This window comes from Saccopteryx leptura, chromosome 2 (assembly GCF_036850995.1).
Source record: "Saccopteryx leptura isolate mSacLep1 chromosome 2, mSacLep1_pri_phased_curated, whole genome shotgun sequence".
Lineage (NCBI taxonomy): Eukaryota > Metazoa > Chordata > Mammalia > Chiroptera > Emballonuridae > Saccopteryx > Saccopteryx leptura.
Genome location: NC_089504.1, coordinates 328,117,254 through 328,127,711, shown reverse-complemented (window position 1 = coordinate 328,127,711; position 10,458 = coordinate 328,117,254).

The following is a 10,458-nucleotide window of genomic DNA, read 5'->3' as shown; positions in this document are numbered from 1 at the left end:
CAAGATAGAGGTGAAACTGATCAGAAAGTGATCCCAAACCTCTCTATACACTCATTTTGATACATCAGCATATTAAAGAACACACCTGGAGAGCTGATGAAGATTCTAACTGAGACCTCCCCTAAAATTCCCCACCTGCAGAAAACAGATAAAAACCTTCACGACAAAGAATCCAGTGCACACTCTCCCTTGAGCACATCTACGCTCTGCCCCACCCCACCCCACCCCTGCTTTCCTTGGGCACATAATTTCACTTTCTCCTGAGCTGAGAGAGCCCTCTTCTTGCTTAACTTTCGGTGAGCCAAAGCATACCATCCAAAACTCACTTCTCTTGCTGTGACTTCTGTTCCTGGGTCTATGCAGCCCAGCTTAGGCTCACTTCTGTTGCTATGACCTTGTTTCTTCTATCCTAAGCCCTTTCTTTGTTTCACTGTCCCAAACTTTAATAAACATACTCTCAAAATCACCTGGACTTGTGTCTTGAATTATTTCCTACACGAAGTCAGGAACCTACACATACCGAGCTGTGCCAGAACAGACCCACCTAAGTCCCTTTCTGATGACATAGCAATGCCTGACTTTTGGGGGGACCCAAATGGCCCACAACCACTTCTGAGGCTATAAAGGCATTTTCAGTAGCCCGAGAATGTGTTTAAAAAGTGAGGTGCCTGACCAGGTGGTGGCGCAGTGGATGGAGCGTCAGACTGGGATGCAGAAGGACCCAGGTTCAAGACCCCAAGCTCGCCAGCTTGAGCACGGGCTCATCTGATTTGAGCAAAAAGCTCACCAGCTTGGACCCAAGGTCACTGGTTCAAGCAAGGGGTTACTTGGTCTGCTGTAGGCCAGTGATCAAGGCACATATGAGAGGGCAATCAATGAACAACTAAGGTGTCGCAATGTGCAACAACAAAAAAAACACTGATGATTGATGCTTCTCATCTCTCCGTTCCTGTCTGTCTGTCCCTGTCTATCTCTCTCTCTCTCTGACTCTCTCTCTCTGCCTCTGTAAAAAAAAAAAAAAAAGTGAGGTAATATAGGCATCCGCGAAGCTGAACCCAGACAGGTGCAAACACCCATCCCTGTCTTACTCTCTAAGTGTTACAAATATAAACCTTTAAACCTAATGATAAGTCCATATTAGGGTTCTCTAGAGAAACAGAATCAATAGAATGTATGGGTGGGGGGGGGGGGTGTCTATATATATATGGAGAGAGAGAGATATTTAGATTTAGTTAAAGGAATTTGTTCTGATTGTGAAGGATGGCATGTCCAAAACCTGCAGGGTGAGGGGTCAGCAGGCTGGAGACCGGGGAAGAGCCGAAGCAGCTGTCCGCTAGCAGAATTCCCTGGTGCTCAGGGGTGTCAGGCTTTTGTTCTAGTCAGGCCTCCAATTCATTACAGGAGGCTGAGCACATTGTGAAGGGCAATCTGCTCTACTAATTTCAATGTTACTCATTTCAATATTCATCTCGTCTAAAAACACCCTCATAGAAAACATCCTGAATAATGTTTGACCCAATATTTGGTCACTGGCTTAGTCAAGTTGACACATAAAATTAATCATCACAAACCATATAGTAACAGGCACTACTATCCTCCTCATTTTACAAAAAAGAAAAAGAAACGGAGTAGGTCCTGTATGTGACTACCCTCTACTACCTGCCCTGTTAGTGAGATCACCTGTCAGGTTACCTTCCATCACCTAACTTCTCAGTGTTATTACAGAACCCCCTTTTCCTTCTACAGAGGTGAAATTTAGACTTTTCAAGATCAATATCTATAGTGGGTAGAGGGGTAGAGCTGGGATTTGATTGCCCACTCACTGCCTTCCCCTCAAAATTCTAAAAGCTGTTGTTAGAACTGGGATTCAAAGCACATGTGCATTGTACCCCGTACCCCCTTCTTTGCTTCTGGCCTTTCTCCTACTCCCAGAGATGCCCCACTCCTCTGCTGGCTGCATGGAAAGGGCTCCAGATTTGGCTATAGATTTCTGGAGCTTCTGCCTGCGGTGCGACAGGCTGGGGGTGCAGAAACAGAATGATGGTATGGGAGCTCCAGGCAAGAGGCCAAGCTGTGATTGCCGAGCCTGGGTGCATCCCCCACCTTGGGTCCCTCTCCCGGGGTGCCCCTGCATACCGCGGGTCCCTGCTCTGCGGCACAGGCAGGGAGTCCACCCTGCTCCCCTCCACTGCTGGACAAAGCATTGCTGCCCTGAGTTTGCCCGGACCTAGTCCATAGAAGTCCCCGGCCCGGACTCCCACGTCGCCCGGGAGGAAGCCCATCTGGACAAGCCTCGGGGATAGGCCTCGCCCAGGCTAAGAGGACACCCTGGATGCTTGCTCACTATATGCATAAGCTATAGCTAGCTCTGCATCTGCGTTAAAGTCCAAGACCAATCGCTGGGACTTGCATTGCCTTCTCTCTCTCATTGTTGCTTCCCTTTCTGTCCTCGATTGTTCCCTCTCTCTGTTATCAAGTCATCTGGTTCATTACCTCTCTAACTTGACTTTATTAAAGATACTTTTGTGGTGCCTTTTATGTCACCTCCCCAGGGGAAAGCTGAACACTGTGAACAGAACCATCGAATCACGGACTGTGAGCGGAGGAATGGATCTTGATGATCATCTGGTCCAACAACCTTAGTGTGCAGACCAGGGACCTCAGGCTCTAAGAGATAAGATAACTTGTCAAAGTCACCCAAGTACAGAACTCTCTTTCCACTGCATCACACTCAGGCCCAATTCCATGTGATGCAGGTTACAGAATTAGACCCTCAAACCCCAGCCACAATTGAAGAAGACAAAGTCTAAATGTAAAAGCCCAGTTTCTAAAGGCAGATGCTAATTATGAAAACTGTTGATTTTGACACTGAAGAATGGGTGTTTCCTGCACTCCGCTTCTATTTGATTTGTTCTCGAACTCGCACACATTCAGCTTGTGAGGGCCCGGGGCAGTTTGGGAAAGGACATACCAGTTGTGTGGGTGGGAATGAAAACTGGGAGACCATCGACATTCGTGATATGTTTTCAGGTACTCCTCTGTCATCTCGTGACTTCAGAAAATAGTCTCCATTCCATGTCTAGATAGCGGTCTCCGAACCGTCTGTCCTTTGTTGTCTTCTCCCAGGAGAAAAGAAGAGTCAATGACAACTGCTACCACCAGACTAAGCTGCAGTTTGCACCACGACATTTTTTCCTAATTTTATTTGGGAACTGTGCTGAATCAAATTTTGTGCCCTCAAATTTTTTGTGATTTTGGGAGACATCTGTGCATCAACCCCAGGGTTTTTCGGGTCCACTGAGAACAAGGTGCCCAGGGGTGGGGCCACAGCCCTCCAGCCACTTTTCTTTGGGGAGGGGTTGCTTCAGAGCCCTGTGTCAATGACCTCACCCTCTGTGGCCGCTTTGATGGGTGGGCCTAGAGTAGAGAGATAGAGAAGTCTGTAAAGTAAGGACTACCTTGGTCCCTCCCTCTCAGGAGGAGGGATTTTTTTTTTTTTTTACAGAGACAGAGAGAGAGTCAGAGAGAGGGATAGATAGGGACAGACAGACAGGAACAGAGAGAGATGAGAAGCATCAATCATCAGTTTTTCATTGCTACCCCTTAGTTGTTCATTGATTGCTTTCTCATATGTGCCTTGACCGTGGGCCTTTGGCAGACCGAGTAACCCCTTGCTCAAGCCAGCGACCTTGGGTCCAAGCTGGTGAGCTTTTTGCTCAAACCAGATGAGCCCACGCTCAAGATGGCGAGCTCAGGGTCTCGAACCTGGGTCCTTCCGCATCCCAATCTGACGCTCTGTCCACTGCACCACCGCCTGGTCAGGCAGGGGGAGGGATCTTTGTGTCCCTTTCTGTTCTGGCACTGTCTGCAAGGTGGGCACTCTAGGTCTCCCAGGAAAAGCCAGCCCTGGAACACAGGCCCATAGTTCCCTGCGTTGCATAAGATTAGACTCTGGGACCCTGGCTGGGGTACAACAGGGGAGGGCTGTTTTTGTGTCTTTGGCAAAGGATTGCGGGCAGCTTCATCCTGGTTCTAAGTCCTTCTGCAGCTAAGAAACCCAAGTCAAGGGGGTGGGAGGATGGGTCTATCACTGACAGGAATTTGTGCTGAAAAACTACTGGACCCATAGGTGGTTGTCATTTCAGACCCAAAAGGCATAATACCAAAACCCACTTTGGCAGGTTATTCACTCACCTGCCATCTCGTTACTCAAAAATGTTAAATGTCAAAATGCAGCGTCCTACTGTTGCATATACTTTACTTGGAAATGTGTGTAATTATGGTACCTTTGATGGAATAACTCCATTTTCAGTCTCCTCTATATTCAGTTCTCTATTACTTTCCAGCTATGAAGTGAGCCTGCCAAACTTCCTAGTCTGCTCCAAGTTTCACCCCATTATCTTCACAACATCCCTACTGTCTCTCCAAAACAGATTTCTGTTGTGGACCGTTAATGGCAGGAAGCCATTATAGATTCAAGGCTTAGCAAAAGGCTAAGTTCTCCCCCCTCCATCTCCATATTTGGCTTTGATGCTGAGTGTTTGCACCCACTCCACTTCCTTCCTTGGGTTGCAGGAAGCAATATACATACCCTTCCTCTGACTCTGTTTGTTTCAGATGTTTGTAAATTTCACTAATGTATCCTGTTTTTGCCTTGGGAGAGTTCCTGTCTTAGCCTTTGATGTGCAACTTTGTATCAGGGTCCTTGATTTGCATAGGTCCATATAATAAAGCAAACTGGGGCTGTGAGGGACTCAGATGCTGCCAGGCAGTTTGAGGAGTCCTCCCGGTCCCATTGGTTTTGTTCTGACAAAGTGTGTTTCCTTAATTCCGCACCGTTATTTGGAAGCTGCGCTGGTCCACGGCAGATTTCATCCCATTATCCAGCATTCCAAAGATACAGCATCTCTGTCCAGCAAATAGCTATACAGGCTTTTCAATGGCATCTTCATATCAAGTTCCAGTAACATGCCAGTGTCCAGTTCTACTTTCTCCTAACAGCGGGTCTGTCACTATCCCATTGTGACATTACCTGTTGCCCCTCAGTATTTAGCCCTCACTTGCCTCTATTATCAAGACATTTCTGCTTCACTACAGTCCCCCCACTAAGCTCTAGAATTTGCTCCCCTGATGTACCCATCTTGTCTTTAGAAGCTCAATAATTTCCAATTTCAGGGACTTGTCATTTCCCAGTTGTCTTCCCATAATTCCATATCACTACATGCCTTATCATCTTGCTCCTCTACACTTTATTTCAGTGCCAACAGTATGACATTCACTGTTCCCCAATGTTATCCTGTGCTTTACAGCCAGTTAGTTACAATATCCTGCCCCAACCAGCACTCAGTAGCACAAAATGCTTATTCAGCTTTCAATATTGGATATTGGACCTACTACTATATTTTAATATTGACTAATCACTGAATCCCAGTATGTGGCCCAGTGTTCCCCAAATGTTTAGTCCCTCTGTTTCCCACTCACATGACTCCTATTATCCCTTCAATGACAGTCCTTCAATGACTACTCAAGATCTAATCCTTCAAGATTCTTCCCTCAGCTGATCTCCTGATGGTAGATAGAATCCACTATCCCATTTCCAAAACCAGAGTTTCCTTATGCTTTGGTACATTGTTTCACAAAGATCAATACTATTTTCATGCTATCAAATTTAGGCCTCTGCTTTCCATCCAAAGTTCCAATATCTGGTTCCCATGACTACTGTTATTAGATCCTATTGCCTCTATAATGTGAACATTGGCTCAAATATTCTTCTAAATATCCAACCCCATATGATCCCCTTATTCCACAATTCATTGTTTTCCCCAAATACTTAGATTTTAACTTTCTCCCCAATATTGTGCTCCATTCTTAACGTTCATCCCGTCACTGCTGTCCCACCCATCACTGCCGTCCCACCCATCACTGCTGTTCTATTAAGCTCATGCCAACACCAAAAGCAACTGCTTTCTTCCCATTCCCCTAAATCCTCCCCACTAGCCCTTAAATTTCCCCACAACTTGAAATTCCTGAAATACCTGAAATTCCATTAAGCTACAATGTTTGGCCCATATTTTCTAACCAATATTGAATTTCCACTATTCTCATACCATCCATATATCCTTTTAGGATCCTTGTGTGTGTGACCTCATCATCAATTTTCCTCTTATAAAGTATCCCAGGGGCTGACCAGGCAGTGGCACAGTGGATAGAGTGTTGACCTGGGACACAGAGGACCAAGGTTCAAAACCCCAAGGTCGCCAGCTTGAGCGCAAGCTCATCCTGCTTGAGTGCATGTTCACCAGCTTGAGCGTGGGATCGCTGGTTTGAGTCCAAAGGTCTCTGGCTTGAAGCCCAAGGTCACTGGCTAAAACCCAAGGTCGCTGGCTTGAGCAAGGGGTCACTGGCTTGGCTGGGGCCCTCCAGTCAAGGCACATGTGAGAAAGCAATCAATGAACAGCTAAGGTGCCACAATGAAGAACTGATGTTTCTCATCTGTCCCTTCCTGCCTGTTTGTGTCTCTCTCTCGGTCACTAAAAAGTAAAGTATCCCAGGATATTTGGTCACATATCCTCTCTACTGCCCACCAAATTTCATAGTTACTGTTTCCCTGTATTGAGCTCTCAGTTGTTTCCCAACTTCTGGTCTTCCAATAAAAGGTTGCTTTGTCCAAAACAGCAAGCCTCTCTAAGAATTAATGGACAGTCTTTTCAGTGTTTAATCATAAAAACAAATGGGCCCATTTTGTGGTCCTTGTGCCATATTGCTCAGGAATCAAATTCTAGAGAGTGTCTTATTGACATGGCTAGGGCCATGTGCCTACCTTTGACCAGCAAGCAGAAGAAACAGTCTTATGAAAATAGCATGCAGGAAGAAATAGTTTCCAAAAGGAAAACTGAAGTTATCAAGACTATGGATGCTGTGCTAACAACAACAAAAAAGACAGTCATCAGTAAATTTCATAAAATCATAAAAGATGGCCCCGACTGGATGGCTCAGTTGGTTAGAACATCATCCCCAAGCACAGAGGTTGCCGGTTCGATTCCTGGTCAGAGCACATACAGGAACAGATCAGTGTTCCTGTCTCTCTCTCCCTCTCACCTCTCCTCTCTCTCTAAAATTAATAAAATAAACTTTTTAAAAAAATCTTAAAAGATGAAAGGAGAGATGATTATTTTGGACAATTGTCCTATTGTGATTGGATGTTTAGGACCTGTAGATACATGGAAACAGTGAATAGTGGTTTCTGAATATCATGGGACAGTTCAAGTTGGAAACACAGTTGAAATTTAGCCATTTGGGACAGTGGAATCTATAATTGGGAAAATAATAAATTATTATTATTATTTTTAATGTTTCATGGTTTATTAGGTATCAAACACTGGAGATAGTGACTAGATACAAAACAGATACAACCCTTGCCTTCATGAAGCTCACTTTGTTAATAATGGAACTTACCATGTGGCAGGCTTCATGTTTGATATAGCATGAATTCACTGAATTCTTATAACCCAGTGAGGTAGTTTCTTCTATTCTCTTCATTCTCCAAATGAGGAAACAGGCATGGGTGTAGTGATTTGCCAAGATCACAACTAGTGATGGAGCTTGATAAACACAGGCATTGCTTCTGGAGTGTGTACTGTTGTTATTTTTACCAGAGTATTGACATACCATTCACGTACCATAAAACCCATTAATTTGAATTGTACACTTCAATGGCTTTTAGTATACTTAGTGTTGTGCAGCCATCACCACAATCAATATTAGGTTATTTCATCATCCCCAAAACAAACCCTGCACCTCTTACCTATCTCCTTCCATACCATCCCGATCCCTAGGCAATCGCTAATCAAGCAACTTCCTGTCTCTACAGATTTGCCTATTCTCTATAGATTTGTCTATTCTGCACATTTCATAGTTGAGGCACTTTTGTTGTTCATTGATTGCTTCTCATGTGCCTTGATCTGGGGGTTCCAGCCGAGCCAGTGACCCCTTGTTCAAGCCAGCGACCTTGGGATCAAGCTAGTGACCATGGGATCATGTTAATGACCTTATGCTCAAGCCAGTGACCCCACGCTCAAGCTGGTGACCTCGGGGTTTCGAACCTGGGTCTTTAGCATCCCAGGTCAATGCTCTATCCACTGTTTCACCACCAGCCAGGAATGTGTTTTCATTTTCATGATGGTGTCTTCAAAGTACAAGCTTTTAATTTTGATGACGTCCCATTTAAATATTTTCCTCTTTTTTGCTTGTTTTTGGTGCCATCTCAAGAAACTATTGCCTAATTCAAGATCATAAGGATTTATACCTGTGTTTTCTTGTTGCAGTTTTATAGTTTTAGCTCGTAATTAGGTCTTTTACCCATTTTGAGGTTTTTTTTTTAATGTATTCATTTTAGAGAGGAGAGAGAGGGAGAGAGACAGAGAGAGAGAGAGGAGAGAGAGACAGGGGGGAGGAGCTGGAAGCATCAACTTCCATATGTGCCTTGACCAGGCAAGCCCAGGGTTTCGAACCAGCGACCTCAGCATTTCCAGGTTGACGCTTTATCCACTGCGCCACCACAGGTCAGGCCTTGAGTTTATTTTTATACGTGGTATGAGATAGAGGTCCAACTTTAATCACCAATGGCAAATTCCTTATGTAATGCAACCTCCAGAAAAACTCTGAAGGAGGGAATTTGGGAAGCTTCCCAGTTGGATTACCAGAACCCATCCACCATGCCATGGCCAAACTCCAGGGGAATAAAAGCTCCTTTGTCTGGGGCCTCCCCATTTATCTCTTCATCTGGATCATATATCCTTTGTAATAAACTGGTAATCTAGTGAGTAAACAGTTTTCCTGAGTTCTGTGACTCTAGCAAGTTAATGATATCCAAAGGGGTCACTGGAACCTCTGATTTATAGCCAGTCAGTCAGTAGCACAGGTAACAACTTGGCATTGTGACTGGCATTTCAAGGGGAGTCTTTCTGGGCCAAGACTTTAACCTGTGGAATCTGATGCTGAGTAGTCAGACTGAGTTGAATTTGAAATGTAGGACACACAGGTAGTCCCCCAAAATTGCTTAGAAAACCCCCATCAGAATTGAGTGCAGAATCTCTTACATAGTATTTCCTTATAATTCTTTTTATTTCTAAAGTTAATAGTAATGACCACTCTTTACTTTCTATTAATATCATGCTAGCCTGACCAGGCGGTGGTGCAGTGGATAGAGCGTCGGATTGGGATGCGGAGGACCCAGGTTCAAAACCCCAAGGTTGCCAGCTTGAGCGTGGGTTCATCTGGTTTGAGCAAAAAAGCTCACCAGCTTGAGCCTAAGGTTGCTGGTTCGAGCAAGGGGTTACTCTGTCAGCTGTAGCCCCATGGTCAAGGCACATATGAGAAAGCAGTCAATGAACAACTGTGTTGCAACGAAAAACTGATGATTGATGCTTCTCATCTCTCTCCGTTCCTGTCTGTCCCTATCTATTCCTCTCTTTGTAAAAAAAAAAAAAAAAAATCATGCTAAACTGTCTCCTGAATTGGCCCTGTCAGCAGCAGGATGAGAAAAGTCTATTTGAAGGTGTATAGTGGGGAACAGGCATGATGTTTTAAGGGAGAATAAATAGATAATAAGTACAAGGAAAAGCTTGGGAGCAGGCATCTAGGGAAATTAAAGGTTTGATATTTCATAATCATAGGATCTAATGTAGAGGGAACCAAGAAATTGGGTGAGACTGATGCTGAATGGGAGACAAGGTAATGAAGAAGTAGGTAACCAAGAGTTTATTATCCTGATTTATTTCCACATGTTTGAGGGGGTAATTATTTGAGGACAATGGGGCCAAGTAAATTGATTTGTTCCTATACAGGCACTACTATGACAAATGGTAACAGTATTAATATCCAAAAATTATTTTTTAAAAGCATTTTTCGAGTGTTTTTTTTTAAATGTTTATTGATTTTAGAGAGGAGAGAGAGAGAAGGGGGAGGGAGGAGCAAGAACCATCAACTGTAGTAATTGCTTCTTGTATGTACCCTGACCCAAAAAGCACAGGGTTTCGAAACAGTGACCTCAGAATTCCAGGTTGATGCTTTATCCACTGCGCCACCACAGGTCAACTTTATGACTTTCTTAATATTCTAATTTCGCTATGTACATTAGACTTCCGTGGCTACCATAACAATTTCGTAACTTAAAATAACAGAAATGTATTCTCTCTGTTCTGGAGGCCAAAAATCCAAAATAATGGTGTCAGCAGGGACATACTACCTCCAGAGCCTCTAGGAGAGAATCTGTCCTTTGCCTCTTCCAGCTTATGGTGGCTGTTGGCATTCCTGGACTTTTGGCTGCATCACTCCTATCTGCCTCTGTGGTCACAATGTCTCTCTGCCTTTCTCTTATAAAAGACACTGATCTCTGGATTTAGACACCCCTTCCCTAGATTGAGAATGATCTCATCTCCAGATCTTTACTTATACCCG